Source organism: Mesocricetus auratus, unplaced genomic scaffold (assembly GCF_017639785.1).
Source record: "Mesocricetus auratus isolate SY011 unplaced genomic scaffold, BCM_Maur_2.0 Super-Scaffold_2245, whole genome shotgun sequence".
In the NCBI taxonomy this organism is placed as follows: Eukaryota; Metazoa; Chordata; class Mammalia; order Rodentia; family Cricetidae; genus Mesocricetus; species Mesocricetus auratus.
In genome coordinates this window covers 16291553-16309173 of record NW_024429180.1, presented here as the reverse complement: position 1 = coordinate 16309173, position 17621 = coordinate 16291553, and positions in this window count along the sequence as shown.

The window sequence follows — 17621 nt, the reverse complement described above, 5'->3', positions numbered from 1 at the left end:
ACTCTTTTATAATAGATATAGATGGTAAGTTCCCAAGGCTGTGAGTTACAGATGTATGCAGAAATTAAACATCTATACCCTCTGTCATAAAGGCTACCATAGAAAGTATGAAAATCATCAAACTCTTCTCTGCTTTTTATATAGCTTCACTTTCAAAAACAATAGAAGTTTACATACAGAGTTTGAAAAGATGTGCCATATGTCCTTTAACCTTTAACATGGAGGCCATGACAACAGCCTTTCTATTTTTCAGGTATGTAAGGAGCATCTCTTCAATGCATTTCCATGGCTAGCTGTGTGAGGAGCATAGAAATTAAGCATTCATCTTGCTGTTGGAGATGACTATAGTCTATCTCACACAGTGACAAAATGAAATGTATAGAAAATGTCTAAGCATTCATACACCAAAGGATAACTTGGAAAGGCACAATTTAGATATTACCATGCATGCCAAACTGGAGATGAGAAAACCATTTCATCATCTATCTTAAATAGTCACAGACTTTTCAGGCTTTCACTTTATGTAATTTACCAGTCTCAAAAAGTCATTAATTTTTATAAGCACTGTTATCTCTTTGCTTAATTTCACTTGGCTTGAAAACCTTAGTTACTTTTTACTTTTTTATAAAAATGACCATAATTTTCCCATACCTCATAATCACTTCCAAATTTAACATAATAAGAGGACTATAATCTGGCATTGCATTCAAATACTTCAGCATGAGGAAACATTCACATGTGTTTATCTTCATTTTTAAGCTTTCTGAAAAGTATATTTTCAAAAATTGAGCATGTGGCCTATAATAGCAGCTAAGACCAGCTGCCTTATGCAGTTCCAGGCACTAGGAAAATTCGTGATGTGAATTAGTTCACACAGTTTTTTAATTTGTTAGAGTTCTTTGTTGCTAGTCTCTAATGTCATATATTAGAACAAAAGTGAATCTTTGAAAGTTAAAATAATTTACTACAATTTTTAGTTTTGTATGATAGCACTCAGGTTCCATGATTCAAAAGTCAATGTGCTTTATAACTAACTGCCTTGTTGACAGATTACAAATATTGATGAAGTCAATAGATTAGAGTAACTTATTTCTTACTTTGATGTTATGGTAAACATTGTTTATTCTTTCAAAATTTTGATGTTAAAAGTTCTAAAATAATAATGTTTTGTTACATTGTCTCCTGCTATGGAAATATATGTTAAACATCTTGATTATACTTTTATGGTCAGGATAAATCAACAAAATAATGAATACATTGAAATGTATGTGTGTACCACAGTGCAGGCTCTAATGGAAAGTGAGAACAAATTTGTATTAGAAAAAAACACATTAGGCAGGTTTATGCATACTTTTAGAAGAATTAGGTGTGCAGTATCACAGGTGTTGGAGGTAAGAGGACAACTTGAGAAATTGTTTCTTACATTTCTCTGTGTTGCTTCTGGGATTAAATTCAGTTTGTTAGACTTAGTGGGCATAATCCTTATATACTAAGCCAACTTAATGTCAGAAATACTTTGAGTCATGAACAAATGTAGGGGAACCTGCCATAGAAAATGTCTGTTGTATGAAATTTAAGACCAGTAAAAATGATATTAAGATGTTATTTTTGGAGGGATAGCATCTCTCATATGCTCATATATTTGAATACTTAGTCCAAAGCTGATGCCACAGTTATTGGAGTCTGTAGAACACTTGGGGTGTGTGGCCTACTTTGAGAAACTGGGTCATCAGAGAGATGTTTGAGAGCAACAACTTGATCTTAATTTATTTCCAGATATCTCATTTCTTCCTTGTTTGTCACTGAAGTTTAAACACTGCTTCCCATATTATAATGGATTAACTTTTCAAACCGTGAGCCAAAATGTAGGTTTCTTAAGTAATTTACCCCCGGTTCTTTGATTTTAATAAAATATTATGTTATAATGAAAAGAAAACCACCAATTAGTTAAACTGTTAAGACAAAATGTGCCAGAAACCTAAATGATGTAATAAATATAGTATACAATATTCATCTTAGCAATTTAAACATTAATCTGTTCTCAAAATTGATGGATGGATTTGGTGTGGCATTTAAGAACTGCATAGATCTATCAAGGAAAACTTCAGTGATTGAAAATATTTAATTTTCTTTCTATATGTCTGATACTATATGATAAGAAACAAACAGAAGTTTGGAAGTCTATCAAGACAGATCCCAGAGTAAGAGAGAAGTCAATCAAGAACCTATCGAGGGGTGCATGAGAAGGACATGGTTATCTCATGTGTGCTGGTTGATCAGTGTGTCTGCAAGCAGCACGTGTTACCAAAGCCTCTCATTCACTTACCTGCTGGCAGACACCTGTCTTTGTTAGTTAGCTTTCCTGTCTTGGTGGCAGAATGCATGACAGAAGCAATTTAAAAGGAGGATAGATTTATTTAGCTCAACAGACTCAGGAGTTTGCCCTACAGTCTTTGGTTCGTTTACTTCTGCATCTGAAATAGAACAGAAAATTGCAGTGGAGGAATGGGCCAAAGATAACTCAGCACATGAAATAAGGTATAGAGAGGTTATGGAGGGTGAGGATTAAGTATTGACTTGAACAACATGACTAGAGTGATCCACTCTCTCCAGATGGATTGTGAATCCTGAAGTTTCTATCACCTTCTCCAGCATTCTGCCAGGTAGGATGTAAGTTTTCTACATGTGAGTATATGGAGAGAATTGAATAGCTAATATACACCATTCTACCTCTGTTCTACAAACTGTTAAAAATAATATTGCACTTAGTCCATCTATCTCCAACAGTCCAAAAATCTTAATATTTTTATTCGGTATGTCCTTCTGTGTGTTTGAATATAAGTTTCTCTTATTGGTGGATGAATAAAGCTGTTTCAGTCAATGGACAGGCAGGATTTAGCCAAGTGGGAAATCTAAACAGGGATAGAGAACAGTAGTAGACCATGTCAGTGATATGCCATGCAGCTGCTGAGGAAGTAAGAGACCTGGGCACCACCAGCAAGCAAAGGCCAGGTGGAGATGCACAGATTAGTAGAAATGAATTAATAATTAAGAGAGAGATAGCCAATGAGAAGCCTGAGCCATCAGCCATACAGTTTATTTGTGACTAAATGATTGTGGGATAGGGCAGCAAAGAAACTTCATCTACAGGTTTTACTACTATTTAGAAGTTCAAGTACCATGCCTCTTTAGAGATGCAAGCAAAACATTAATTCTGAACCCCGGAAAAGCAAAAACAGGTTGTATATTTTTAAAACATAATTCTAAGACATATTGAAACAGAATAAATTTTACCATTCAAAAAAGAAGTATAGATTAATAATAATTTTTTAATCAGATCAAATTAGGACTAGAATCAGCCAGACAAGCAGTAAACTCCTAACTCTGTGTTATGTGTTGATATGGGATCTAAAGATGCTGATTATCACTGCCCCAAAGGCCATTTTATTTTTAACTCACAACATCTAGACTCCTGTTGAAGTGGAACATGCTACTACTGCTCTCATTGGGGGACACAAAAGAGAAATAAGGGACCTAAGATAAGGATAACCTCTAAAAGGATGTCTCCAGTGACATATGCCTGCCTGTTAGGCATTGCATCTTAGGGTTTTAAAAACTCTCCAATGTAAGACATCCAGTTAGATACTGGGTATCTAACAAATGAGAATCTAAAGTAACTTTTTATTTAAACCATAACACAATGGAACTACGTACATAAGTCCATGAAATAATTTTCCAGTTGGCTGTTGTCAAGGATAAGTGATTATATAACATATGATATGGAATAGAATTTTTTATCAGCTTAACATAGAAGACATGAGTAAAACAGCAGTGGCTCATTGACAGTTTAAAAATGTGAAGGAAGCTCCCAAGGTAACTGTTCTCAAAGGATTGCTTGATCTCTGATTCAGAGGATCATGAAATGAATTGGCATCAGGTATGATATTCTCTGAAGGGATGACACATCCATTAGAGGCCACGGTAAGACTACACACAGAGTGTCAGCCTAATTTGACTAAGTGTTGGACAATCAGAAAAAGTCAATTTGAATATTAGTGAGGCATAGGCACATGGCACATGGAAAGTTGTATTCTTATATTAGTCTGTAATTGCAATCCTCTGTTTACTGGAATTGCTTTAAAATTTTCATTTAAAGATGTATTCTCGCACATATAATTCCAGTGTGTACATATTCTACCCAGTTTTCTAGAACAAAAAATGAAAATTCACAAAACAATACTATCTTCATAATACAGTTAATGTTAATAATGTTATTATGTAATCTCATTCAATATTGGTAGGTAATGTTATACTTCCTAAAATATTGACTATCTGCTATGTCACATTCTTCTTTAGGGGTTGCAGTGTATATGTAAACTATCAATCAAAACACCTGATGTTATTTTTTTCTTAAAGAACAAAATAATATAATAGATGATGGAGCTGGAGAAAAGGCTCAGAGGGTTAAAAGGGTTTGTTATCTTCATGAGAACTTTAGTTCAGTTCTTAACACCCATATAAAAATCCTGCCATGGCCACATGGCTCCAATGACAACCACTTATGTACAAGAAGGCCATAGTTATTCTTGGAGCTTGTAATATCCCAGTCAAGTTCCTGGCTAAATGAACAATTTGGAGAGTGGCAAATCATGATACCCTATATCAAATTTTTACCTTTTTTATTGTTATTTTTTGTAATTTTTGTCTATTGTTTTTATTTAAATTAGAGACAAGTTTGTTTTGCACGTCAGTCCCAGTTCCCTCTCCCTCTACTCCTCACCTGCCCCCTACTAGCCTCTTATCCCATCCCCTTTCTGTTCCCCAGGGAGGGTGAGGCCTTCCATGGGGGATCTTTAAATTCTGTCCTATCATTTGGAGCAGGGTCTAGGACCATTCCTGTTTGTCTAGGCTCAGAGAGTATCCTTTTGTGTGGAATGGGTTCCCAAAGTGCATTCATATGCTAGGGATAAATACTGATCTACTACCAGAGTCCCCATAGAGTGTTGAGGCCTCCTCACTGACACCCATGTTCAGGGGTCTGGATCAGTCCTATACTGATGAGGGAAGTCCTTCTGCATATATTTTTGTCTTACTGGTTGTTAAATAAAGCAGTGGTGGCTAAGAGGGATGCAAGATAGGTGGGACTAGGGTTCAAGGAGGATTAAGGGAAATGTAGTAATGAGTAGAGTTGCTACGTGATCCTGGGAAGAGAGAGCACATGAGACTGGCATCCTTGGTAAGATAAGACCTTATAGAAATATATATATATATATATATATATATATATTGTTATGTGTAACACTTAAGAAAGAACTAGCCAATGAGAAGCCCAGGAGATTGGCTGACAGCATTGTAAATAATAAAGTTTCTGGGTGTTTTTTGGGGTTGATGCAGCTCTGGGGCTAGGCTGGCAGGAAGAATCCCATAACAAATGGTGTCCAACATTGGTTGCATGAATTTCCACATAAACTTGCAAAAAGCTTAAAAAGGGACTTTAAAAACAAAGGAACAGAGATGAGCATGTCTTCTTGGTAGCAGTATTCTCTTGACGGGCTCTGTTTTGCTAGAGACAAGCAGAAACTCATGCAGCTCCTTTAAGTACTGACTCAGCATATGTGGCAAGAAAAACTGCAGGCTATTTTAAGAGATCCTGCTAACAATTCAGTAGTAGCTTGGCAGTGCTGGCATACACCTTTAATCCCAGCACTGCAGAGGCAGACACAGGTGTATTTCCACAGAGAAACCCTGTCTCAGAGAAAGAAATAAATGACCTATGAGATGAAGATGGAACATTTCAGAAGAACATCAGGTGACTGACCAGGCAGCAAGTTGTGTCTGTCAATTCTAGTGTTTATATGTTATCCTTCTGTGGTCTTTGATGTAGTTGAAGACAGATACTTATATTTACAGTTTTCATTAGTTATAATAAAAGATGAGCTACATAAAATACTTGACTCACACAGAAAGGACAGATGATAAAATACTTTCTTCAAATATTATTAAATGTTAATGGACTGAATCTTGTAACTACAGTTCTTATTTGATACCTTTTCTGTAACATACAATTTGGCTATGTTAAAGTTAAAATCTGTCTTTTTATTTAGACATAAAAAAGGAGATGGTGGGGAAGTTTTTCTGTATATATGTTTGTCTTATTGGTTGATAAATAAAGCATTGTTGGATAATAAGGGAAGTAAGATAGGTGGGACTAGTACTAAAGAAGGATTCTGGGAAATATAGTAAAGAGTAGGGTCACCATGTGATACCAAGAAGAGAGGATGCATGAGGCTGGCGTCCTTTGTAAGATAAGACCTTATAGAAAAGAATATATATATATATATATATATATATATATATATATATATGTAGTTATGGGTAATACTTAAGCCAGAACTACCAATGAGAAGCCCCTGACATTAGTCAACAGCACTCTAACTAACAGAGACTCTGTGTGTTATTTGCAGAAGACACATCTCTGGAAGTAGGCTGACAGGAAGAATGATAATTACACTATTCTAGATTCCCAGCTATCAGTCTAGGACTATTAGCTCCCACTTGTTCAGGTCAGCTATTTCTGAGGGTTTTACCAGCCTGGTCTTGATTCCTTTGCTCATAACTCCTCCCTGTCTTCGAATGGATTCCAGGAGTTCAGTTCAGTGTTTAGCAGTGGATGTCAGTTTCTGCTTCCATCAGCTATGGAATGATGGCTCTAGCATGTCACATAAGGTATTCATCAATTTCATTATAGGAGAAGGGCATTTAAGGTAGCTTCTCCACTATTGCTTAGATTGTTATTTGTTATCATCCTTACAGATTTCTGGACATTTACCTAGTCCCTGATTGCTCTTTAAACCTATAATGTCTCCCTCTATTATGGTATCTTTTATCTTGCTCTCTTCTATTCTCCCCAGACTCAACATTCCTGATCCCTCATGTCCTCCTCTTCCATCCTCTTCTACCCTTCTCTTTCTCCTAACTCCCTCTCTCCTCTCCACATGCTTCCAATTTACTCAGGAGATCTTGTTCTAATCTCCTTCTCTGGGGGACCATATATGTCTCTCTTAGGTTTCCTAGCTTCTCTTGTGGTATGAATTGTAGGCTGATAAATCTTTGCTCTATGTCTAAAATCCATGTATGAGTGAGTACTTACTATGTTTGTCTTTTTGTGACTGGGTTACCTCACTCACAATGGTTTCCTCTAGTACCATGCATTTGCCTGAGAATTTCAAGAGATCCCTTTTTTTTTCTGGCACAGAGTAGTACTCCACTGTGTAAATGTAGCTCATTTTCTCTATTGATTATTCACCTGAGGGGCATCTAGGTTGCTTCCTGGTTCTGGCTATTACAAATAATGCTGCTATGAACATGATTGAACAGATGTCCTTGTGTGAATTTTCTAGTATATGCCTAATAGTAGAATTACTGATCTTGTGGTAGACTGATTCTCATTTTTCTGAGGAATCTCCATACTGATTTCCAAAGTGGCTTTATGAGTTCATATTTCTACCAGCAGTGGATGATTGTCCCCTTTCTCCACATCCTCTGCAGCATAATGTGTCATTAGGGTTTTTTATTTTAACCATTCTGACGGGTGTGAGATGATATCTCAGAGCTGTTTTGATTTGCATTTCCCTGATGGCTAAGGAAGCTGAGCACTTTCTTAAGTGTCTCTCAGCCATTTTAGACTCCTGTATTGAAAATTCTCTATTTACTCCTGTACCCCACCTTTTGATTGGATCCTTTGGTGTTTTGGAGACTTGCTTCTTGAGTTTTTTAAATTTTGGAGATTAGCCCTCTCTCAGATGTGGGGTTGGTGATTATTTTTTCTCATTCTGGTGGCTACCATTTTGTCTTGTTGTCTGTCTTCTTTGCCTTACAGAAGCTTCTCAGTTCCAGGAGGTCCTGTGTTACTACTGCTATGTACCAATTTGTTCAAAGGTGCTTCCCACTTTCAATTCTAAGAAGTTCAGTGTGCCTGGATTTATGTTGAAGTCTTTGATCCATTTGGACTCCAATTGTATGCATGGTGATAGACATGGATCTATCTGACATCCTCTGTATGCCATCACCCAGTTATTCCAGCACCATTTGTTGAAGATGCTTTGTTTTTTCCATTGTAAAATTTTAACTTCTTTGCCAAAAATCAGTTGTATATAGGTATGCGGGTTAATGTCAGGGTGTTCAATTTGATTCCATTGGTCTACCTGTCTATTTTTGTGAATACCATGCTGTTTTCAGGACTATGGCTCTACAATAAAGGATGAAGTCATGCTTGGTGATGCCTCTGGAAGTTCCTTTATTATACAAGGTTTTTATTTTTGGCTATCCTGTGTCTTTTGTTTTTCCATATAATATTGATTATTGTTCTTTCAAGGTCTGTGAAGAATTGTGCTGGTGTTTGGATGGGAATTGCATTGAGTCTGCAGATTGCTTTTGGCAAGACTGCCATTTTTACTATGTTGATCCTGCCTATCCAAGTGCATGGGATATCTTTCCATTTTCTTGTATATTCTTTAACTTCTTTCTTTTAAAACTCAAAGTTCTTGCTATACAGGTCTTTTACTTGTTTGGTTAGTGTTACTCTAAGATATTTTATGTTGTTTGTAGGTATTAGAAAGGGTGATGTTTCTCTGATTTCTTTCTCGGCCTGTGTATTGTAGAGCTACTGATTTTTTGACTTAATTTTGTATCCTGCCACTTTGATGAAGGTGTTTTACATCTATAATAGTGCCCATGTAGAATTCTTCTGGTCACTTATGTAAACTATCAATTCATCTGCAAATATAGTGAAAGTCTGATTTCTTCCTTTCCAATTTGTGTCCCTATGGAGTGGACAGTCTTGTCTTGTCCCAGATTTTAGAGAAATCACCTTGAGTTTCTGTCCATTTAGTTTGATGTTGGCTGTTGGTTTGCTGTTTGTTGCTTTTATTATTTTCAGGCATGTTCTTGTTATCCATGATTTTTCCAAGACCTTAATCATGAAGGGGTGTTGGACTTTGTCATAGGCTTTTTCAGCATCTAGTGAGATGATCATGTGATTTTCTTTTCCAGTTTATTTATATGGTAGATTACATTGATGGATGTTGTAATTTGAACCATCTCTGCATTCCTTGATCATGGTGGAAAGTTTTTTTTATGTGTTCTTGGATTTTATTGGCCAGTATTTTTTTAGTATTTTTGCATCAATATTCATGAGGAATATTGATCTGAAGTTCTTTTTCTTAGTTGTATCTTTGTGTAGCTTGGCTACCAAAGTAACCGCATTCTCATAAGTAGAGTTTGGCAATGAACCTTCTACTTGTGTTGTGTGCAACAATTTGAGGAGTATAAGTATTACCTCTTCTTTGAATTTCTAGTAGAATTGAGCACTGAAGTATTTTGGCCCCCTGCACTTTTTTTTGTTGGGGGATTTTTGATGACTCCTTCTATTTCATTAGGGGTTATAGGTCTGTTTAAATTGCTTCTCTGTTCTTGATTTAATTTTGATGAGTGATATTAATACAGAAAATTGTCCATTTCCTTTAAATTTTCAAATTTTGTGGAGTGCAGAGCATTCAAAGTAGAACCTGAAGATTCTCTGGATTTCCCCAGTGTCTGTTGTTATGTCCCTCTTTTTCATTTTGATAATCTGATTTTGATAATTTGTTCTCTGTCTTCCTTTTGGTTAGTTTAGATAAAGGCTTATCTATCTTGTTGATTTATCAAAGAACCAAGTATTTGTTTCACTGAATCTTTGTATTGTTTCTTTTGTTTCTCCTTTATTGATTTCAGGTCTCAGCTGGATTATTTCCCTGGTATCTAATCCTCCTGGGTGAATTGGGTTTTTGTTCTAGAGCTTTCAGGTGTTTTGTTAGTTCTCTAGTGTTTCTGTTCTCCAGTTTCTTCATGTGAGCACTTAGTGCTATCAACTTTCCTCTTAGTGCTGCTTTCCAAGTGTCCCATAAATTTGGGTAGGTTGTGTCTTCATTTTCATTGTATTCTAGGAAGTCTTTAATTTTTGCTTTATTTCTTCCTTGACCCAGAAATGGTGCAATTGTGCATTTTTCAATTTCCAAGAATTTGTAGGGTTAAATTATGACTTCTTCAAAAATGCTATAACACAAGTGCACATTCACACATACTTATAAACACATTTTTATATACACAGCTACACACATACACACAAACACACAGGCACAAACAAACCATAAACATGTACACTCCTTATGTTTTAACACACAAGTAAATGAAATAAAATAATATACCATATTTAATAGGTTAAAAGTGAGAACTGAGAAACATGACTTTTACATGAAACATGTTATCATGTGGTAAAATGTGGGAGAATGTGGATGCTTACAGAATAAAATTACAGGCAACAAAATAAAAATAAACATGTGGACATGATAGTCTTTAAATTACAGCTACTTAGAACCTAGTTCAGTAGTGCCTCCTTTGCTTTTTTATTTTTAATTAATTCATTTTATACTTCATTTTGTTGACAATTTTTTATGAAATATATTTCTCTCTTTGTTTACCCTCTCACATCTGCTTCCAGATCCTCACCATTCGTCATGATTCCAACCATCCAAATCTTTTTTTTTTTCTCTTTCGCTCTTTAGAAAATAAACAGCCAAATTGGAAAAAGAAAGAAAAAGCATGAGAAATCCACAAACATCCTTTAAGAAAGGGTTGGGCTCATAGTATATAAGCAAAGATTGGCTAGTGTAAAGATGGTAAAAGAAAGTATTATAGGATTAAAAAATACCATTCAACTTATATTGATTTTATGAGTTTATATTGACTGTCTACTCCTGGGCATGAGGCTTGAACTTAAGTATGGCTTATATAAAAGTGAGACATCATTCAGAAAACTAAGTTTTCCTTTGTGGGTTGTCAATATGGAGACCTTTTTTCTTAGGGATGTTAACCTCTATCTATTGTCCCCTCTCAGTGGTGGGGCCACATCTGGCTTAGACCTGTGCAGTACCAGTACCTGCTGTCTAGTCTCTGTGAGCCATGTGTATATCAGTGTCTTTTTCCACTTATCTATTGAATACCTATGTTGCTTCCAATTCCTTGTTATGACGAATAGTTCACCAAAAAGAAAAAAAATGGATGAGCAAGTGTCTCTGGAGAAGGATGTAGAAGCCTTGTGTATGCCCAAGACTCATCTAGTTGGATCTTGAGGTGATCTATTCCTGGCTTCCCAAGGAAGCACCATATAGTGACTTTACAAGTTTGCATTTGTACCAACAGTGGACGTTTCCCTTACTTCACAACCTCACCATTGTGAACTGCTGTTTTTATTATCATTATTACTATTATTAGTACTATTGCTATTATTATTATTATTATTATTATTATTGATTTTGGCCTTTATGACTGGTATAAGGTGAAATCCCAAAATAGTTTTGATTTGCATGTCCCTGAAGACTAAGGATGTTGAACATTTCTTTTTTAAGTGTTTCTAAAATATTTGAGTTTCATCTTTTGAGAACTCTATGTTTAGTTTTGTAATCCATTTTTTGTTTTGTTTTGCTTTGATTTTCACGACAAGGTTTCTCTGTATTGTTTGTTAATTTTTGTTCTTACTGTCTATGTTATCTTTGTTCTCTGTAAAAATTCTTTGTCTGTTTTAGTGAGATCAAGGAAACTCACCACTTTCTCTTATATCAAATTCAGGGTATCTAAACTTATGTTGAAGTTCTTGATCCATTTGGAGTTGAATTTTGTTCAAGCTTATATTTTTATTTTTATTTTTTATTTTATTGTTTTGTTTTTTACGAGACAGGGTTTCCATGTATTGTTTTGGAGGCTATCTGTCCAGCCTGGCCTTGAACTCACAGAGATCCGCCTGCCTCTGCCTCCGGAGTGTTGGGATTAAAGGCATGCGCCACCACCGCCCGGCTGTTCAAGCTTATATTATGGTGCTATTGGCGTCCTTCCCTATGAAGATTGGGCCACATCATTTGTTGCAGATGCTGTTTCATCCAATATTTATGTCTGGCTTTTTGGTTCAATGTCAAGAGTTCATCCCTTGGATCCACAAATTCAGGGCCTAAGGAACACAGGTATATCATGTTTCAGAGAAGAGAAAAAAAAGTGAACAAAAGGTCATTAATCTTTGCAGGGGAGAATGTGTTTGTTAATAAATGTCATAGTTGGATGTTTCAAGTGATTGGTGAGCAAGTTGTTATACAAAGCTCTGTTCTTGATAGAAAAGGGAAGTATTTATGGAGAATTTCATGTTCACAGTTTTGAAAGCATGTACAATACTCACAGGAAGTCAACTGTAGTTTAGTACAGTTCAGGAATAGGTAGTTGTGTGTGGACAATAGGTAAAAATTAGACTGGAGGGAGTAGAGGGATCCACGAGAAATTTACATTGTACTATCACACCAGATGTTAGTTTTAGATAGAGATGTGTGGTTTTATATTCATTTTTGGGGAGTGTCTGGTAATAATGTTTCAGCAAGATTATTGCCTCACAGTGTTGGAAATAAAATGTTAGAAATTTAAGACAAAAAGAGTGTTTACCTTTAGATCTAGTTTTCAATAAATTGAAGAATTTCCTGTGCTGTGATAAAATATTTTGTCAAAATCAAAGTAAGTGTGAAATGGTTTATTTTAGCCCACAGATTGAAGTAAGTACATAATGGCAGGGAAGTCAAAGCTGCATGCCTCTTGGGTATCATAACAGCACTAAGAAGAAGAGACAGATAAAGGGTTCCTGGTATTCAACTCCTTTTCCTTTCTTATGTGGTCCATAATCCCAGACAGAGAATATAAACATGCACAATGGGAAAGTTGTGTCACCTCAATTAATGCAATCATAATCCCCATAGGCATCCCCAGATGCTAATTTATCAATTGATTATAGATTCTGTCATGTTGCCAGTTATCACTAACTGTCACCTAGGCTACAGATAAATAGCCACTTAAAGGAAAATATTAGCTGTGGGAGGAGTGCGCTAAAAATGATGCAGAAGAGATTGTTTATGAAATATGTGAAGCTGCAAAGAAACTTGAGCATTAAAAGAATACATGCATTAGTTTCCTAGTGTCATTTTGACTCCTCTTTATGTTGATCAAGCTTTCATACATCCTTGGTAGACACGAATGAACAAGACAAAGGTAAGATCTCCTATATCATGTGTGCCATACCTTTCCTAGAAAAACAAGGACAAGTGTGTTAAACATCATATAAATTAATCAATAAAATATTTGAAATTTAAAAAGAAATAAAAACAATGAAGAGAATAATGCTACCTTCACATGATCCTAGGATGAGGAAAAATGCTCTTTCAAAGGAATATAGACAACTCCTTTCAAAGGATTAAATGCCACTGGGTGATACCTTGTAATAGAAGTGCAGTCAGGAAAAAGTCTTACTAAGATTGAGTAAGACTGTGGCACTTTTGTGGTGAAAGAAATGATAAAGTGGATAATAAAAAATTAAGATATTGGAGAGCAAAAAGGGAAAAGTTTTGAAACAAGTGACAGCAAATGATGGATAGCATGGCAGTCAAATGCATCCAGACCTTCAGACTTCATCAGCTTGATCTATCATGATGCTGCTCATGGAGTCTAGCTGCATAAGAGGAAGGGCATAAGAGGAAGGGCAGGTTTACAAAGGAAGAAAATGAGGTCATTATTGTAGGAGGGACAGTCCTACAACTTGTGTGTGTACCTGTCAAGTGTTCCTGCTCCAGTAAAATTTCATGAGATTTAAAACTTAAAAACCAAAGTGACTGATATTGTAGAAATTTGTGTTCTGTGCTTCTACCTTGATAACAATATAATTCAAATATATTATGCAACCAAAACATAAAAAATGAGAAAATAAATTCAAATATTATTACCAGTCTTTGCTGGCCTTTGATGGATAGCCAATTTTGTATAGAATTACATGTTTAGCCTTAAGTTCATGTTTATTAATATAGTAAGTTATAGTTAAGTCATATTTCTCATATTGTGTCTCCAAAATTTATGATGCCCTAATTTTTTTTAGCTATGAAGAGCTGTATTGAAATTTTAATTCTGAACAAATGAAAAGAAGCTGAAAGTTATTAATATATTCAGAGGCTAGTCTTATTTATGCTTATATCCTCAACTATAATACCAGCCCCAAAACATAACTTTAATGTGCTTGGAACTGGTTTTAAAGGCACCTGAAGAAGATGCTGACATAGTTCATGCTGCAGATGGGTTTACATGCTTTGAATTTCAGCTGGTGTGCACTTTATGTGATATGAAGAAAGGGCTTCGACATGAAATCCAGTGAGTTCTTGTATCACTTGTAAACTGGAATTCTCTCCCCTGGTTAACCAGTTGCTGGAGATGATCAGTAATTAGGATACCAATAGTTTCATTGCTTCTAGTTCTTTCTACAAATTCATACTATGATTACTGGCTTTTCTTTCTTGGTGCTGCAGTCATTGTCCAGAAGGGTATCTCTTATCATTACGTGTTCCTGACGGGGAAGGGTGTTTAAGATAGCCTCTCCACTATTGCTTAGATTGTTAGTTGTGGTCATTGTTGTACATCTCTGGACATTTCCCCAGTGCCAGATTACTCTTTAAACACATAATGGCTCCCTCTATTATTGTATTCTTGTCTTGCTGTCCTTTATTTTTCCACTGACTCAATCTTCCTGCAAAGTTTTCTGTATTAACTTCACATACAAACTGAGGGTCATGCTCTTTATTTTATATTCTCTTTACTGTTCTGTTTCTACTCTAATAATCCTGTCCTAATTCTAACTTCTGCATGCCTCTTTTTCTAGCTTCTTTTTCTATTCTCAAACCCTTCTCCTTCATGAGCCTTGAAGTGATAAAGAAATTCATCTCAGTGGTCACAAGTACATTCTCTGAGGACATGCTAAGGAGACGAGCCATTTACCATGGCAACACAAGAGTCCAAGGCTATCGGAGCAAAACCGTGATCAGACAGGGAGGACACAGTGTCCAATGACATCTTTGAACACAGATCTATATTTAGTAGACTAGCAAGTGAAGAATAGGCATGCTTTAAGGTTAATATGAGGTTTTCGTGGGACAGCACTTCCCTATCTGCTGGCAGAGAGAATCCAGGACACTCTTGTCTCTATCTCTCTGAGAGGTATGGGTCAACAACTTTAGACATGCAGTAATTCATATTGTTGAGAATCTGTGAATGTCAATTGAAGTCTCTTTGTCTGGACAGTAAGCCTAAACAACTGTCTACCAAGGAAGATAATGGCAGGGGGCGGACTTCTAAGTCTGTACAAAGACCTGGTTGAGAGATTCAGAGAATAGACTGATTATTTTCTTGCCTTAATCATGCATTGCTGGCAGGAGTCATCCAATGTACCAATGCATAGGGAAAAATATGATTCATACACTTGTGAAGTTTTGGGGATGAATCTCATCGTAGAAAGGGAGGGCCATGGCTTTGCAAGGAATTTACAGTAATAACAGTAACTATTCACAAAGTAAGTATTCCCACTGCCCTGCCTGTGTGCCTCCTCCATTGGAATGATCCCAGTATGTTAGCTTCATGATTTTGTCAGCTGAGTTCCCACTGCATAATTCTGCAGTCTGTATCAGACTTTCGAATACACCATGTATTGAAAATTCACCTTTTGGCTTTCCTTTTTTCTTTTCTTCATCTTTCCTTGCTTCCTTTATTTATTGTTATTTGGTGTTCCCTTTGATGTGCTTTTTAAGGGAAGCATGGTGAAACTGTAACATGTTTAGAATAATAAGTTGACAGTTGTCACCACTGACACCTATCTATATTTAACCCTAACATGAATGAGAGTTCTAAGTAGTTTTCATATAACAGGTTTACGGTATTATTTAATAAATAATTTTTCTAGGCAGCATTTCTCTTTGTAGCCTACCTATACTGGAACTCTCTTTGGAAGGCAGGCTGACTGCAAACTCACAGATCTGCCTATCTCTGGCCTCTGCATGCTGATATTAAAGGTATGAGCCAACACATCTGTTATTAATTTTTAATATTATAATACAATATAACAAATATGATTCAATTAGATAAAGCACAATTAACACATAAGAATTAGACAAAGCAAGCTAAATAGAAGTTAAAGAGCCCAAAAAAAGGCAGAAACTAAGAGAATGGCCAGGAATTTAAAGAAAACCATGGACTGGAATCAGACTCATACATGCCCTATGCATGCTGTCTCATTCTTTGTGAGTTCATATGAGCTTTAATCATGTTTGTAGAGAGCTGCGAAGTGCTGCACCCTTAAGATGGTGCTGGCTTCCGCCTCTGCTAGCCTGATAGCAAGTGCTCTCTGTGATAAACAACTCCTTATTTGGTCAAGGCTGGATATCAGGCTTGCTTCCTCGTATGTGGACCTATCTGCTGTCGCCACATGGCTTACCAGGGTTGGCCGCCCAAGGGCCTTTTTAAGCTGGGGGCGGGTACTCCCTGGGGTCAGAAGATTTGTTCAAGGTCCTGAATAAACTGCTTGTGAGAAGGATTCCTGAGTCGTGTCTTCCTTGCTGGTCGAGGTGGTCGTGACACATGTTGATTTAAGAGTCCTGGTTTCTTGCATCCCTTTAATTCTCATATTATCTCTCCTCTTTTCTTTGGAATCCCTGAGCCCTGATGAGGAAGATTTAATGGAAAATTCTCATTTACAGATGAAAATTAAATGGCCGTGGTCTTTGAATTTTTTCCACCAGCTGGAAGAGAAGGATTCTCTTGATAGCTTTTATCTATGAACTTAAAAGTATATCAGTTGGAATCATGTCATTGCTATCTTTTCTTCTTTTTTCCTTCCTTCCTTTCTTTATTTTTGTACTGTAGTCTCTGTTTTTACCTTAGTCCCTGGGTTATCTCATCTTAGGTTCTTGGTCCTCAAGTAGTGTTGGCTTTGGCTTTCATCCCATGGAATGGTTCTTAACTCAAATCAGATATTTGTTGGTTACGCTCACAAGCATTGTGCCTCCATTGTACTAGAATATATTGAAGGCAGGACAGCATTGTAGATCAAAGGGTTTGTGGCTGGATTGGTGCTTGTTGTACCTTCTTGTACCAAAGAGGCTAGAACATGGGGTGAAGGCTCTACTTAGGTGCCAGCTTCATTTCTCTATATTAAATGAGTCATGTAGAGGTTTTATTCAGCAGTGGAAAATTTGTCAATTTTTGTAGAAAAATTTATAGTCTTGGCAACAGCCAAGGTTATTTGGATTGTGCTATAGAACCCCTTTGGCCAACAACTAAATCAGATGTAACTCAATACTGAAATTGGACAATTTATTTGGTGACAAGTTGTGGCTAGTTTGGATTTTGTCTCCCTCTTTATATGACAATATCATTAAATTGATATATATATATATATATATATATATGGTTCACACACTTTCCCTGAAATGGCCCGTACCTTTAGCTGTCTCTCTACAAATTGTTCCTTTTTCTATATCAGTCATTCCCAAAAATTTGCCAAAGAGCCAGAGTTACACGGGAATACTTGAATTAGAATTCATATTGCAACTTAATGTGATGATTTCCAGACCAGCATATTCTGTTTCTGGGGCAGTGAAAGCAAAATTTGCCTAAGAAAAGCAAGTCAAAGGGCTTACAGAGTCCTCGACTGATTCTGAAATGAGACTTCAATAATAAGAAAA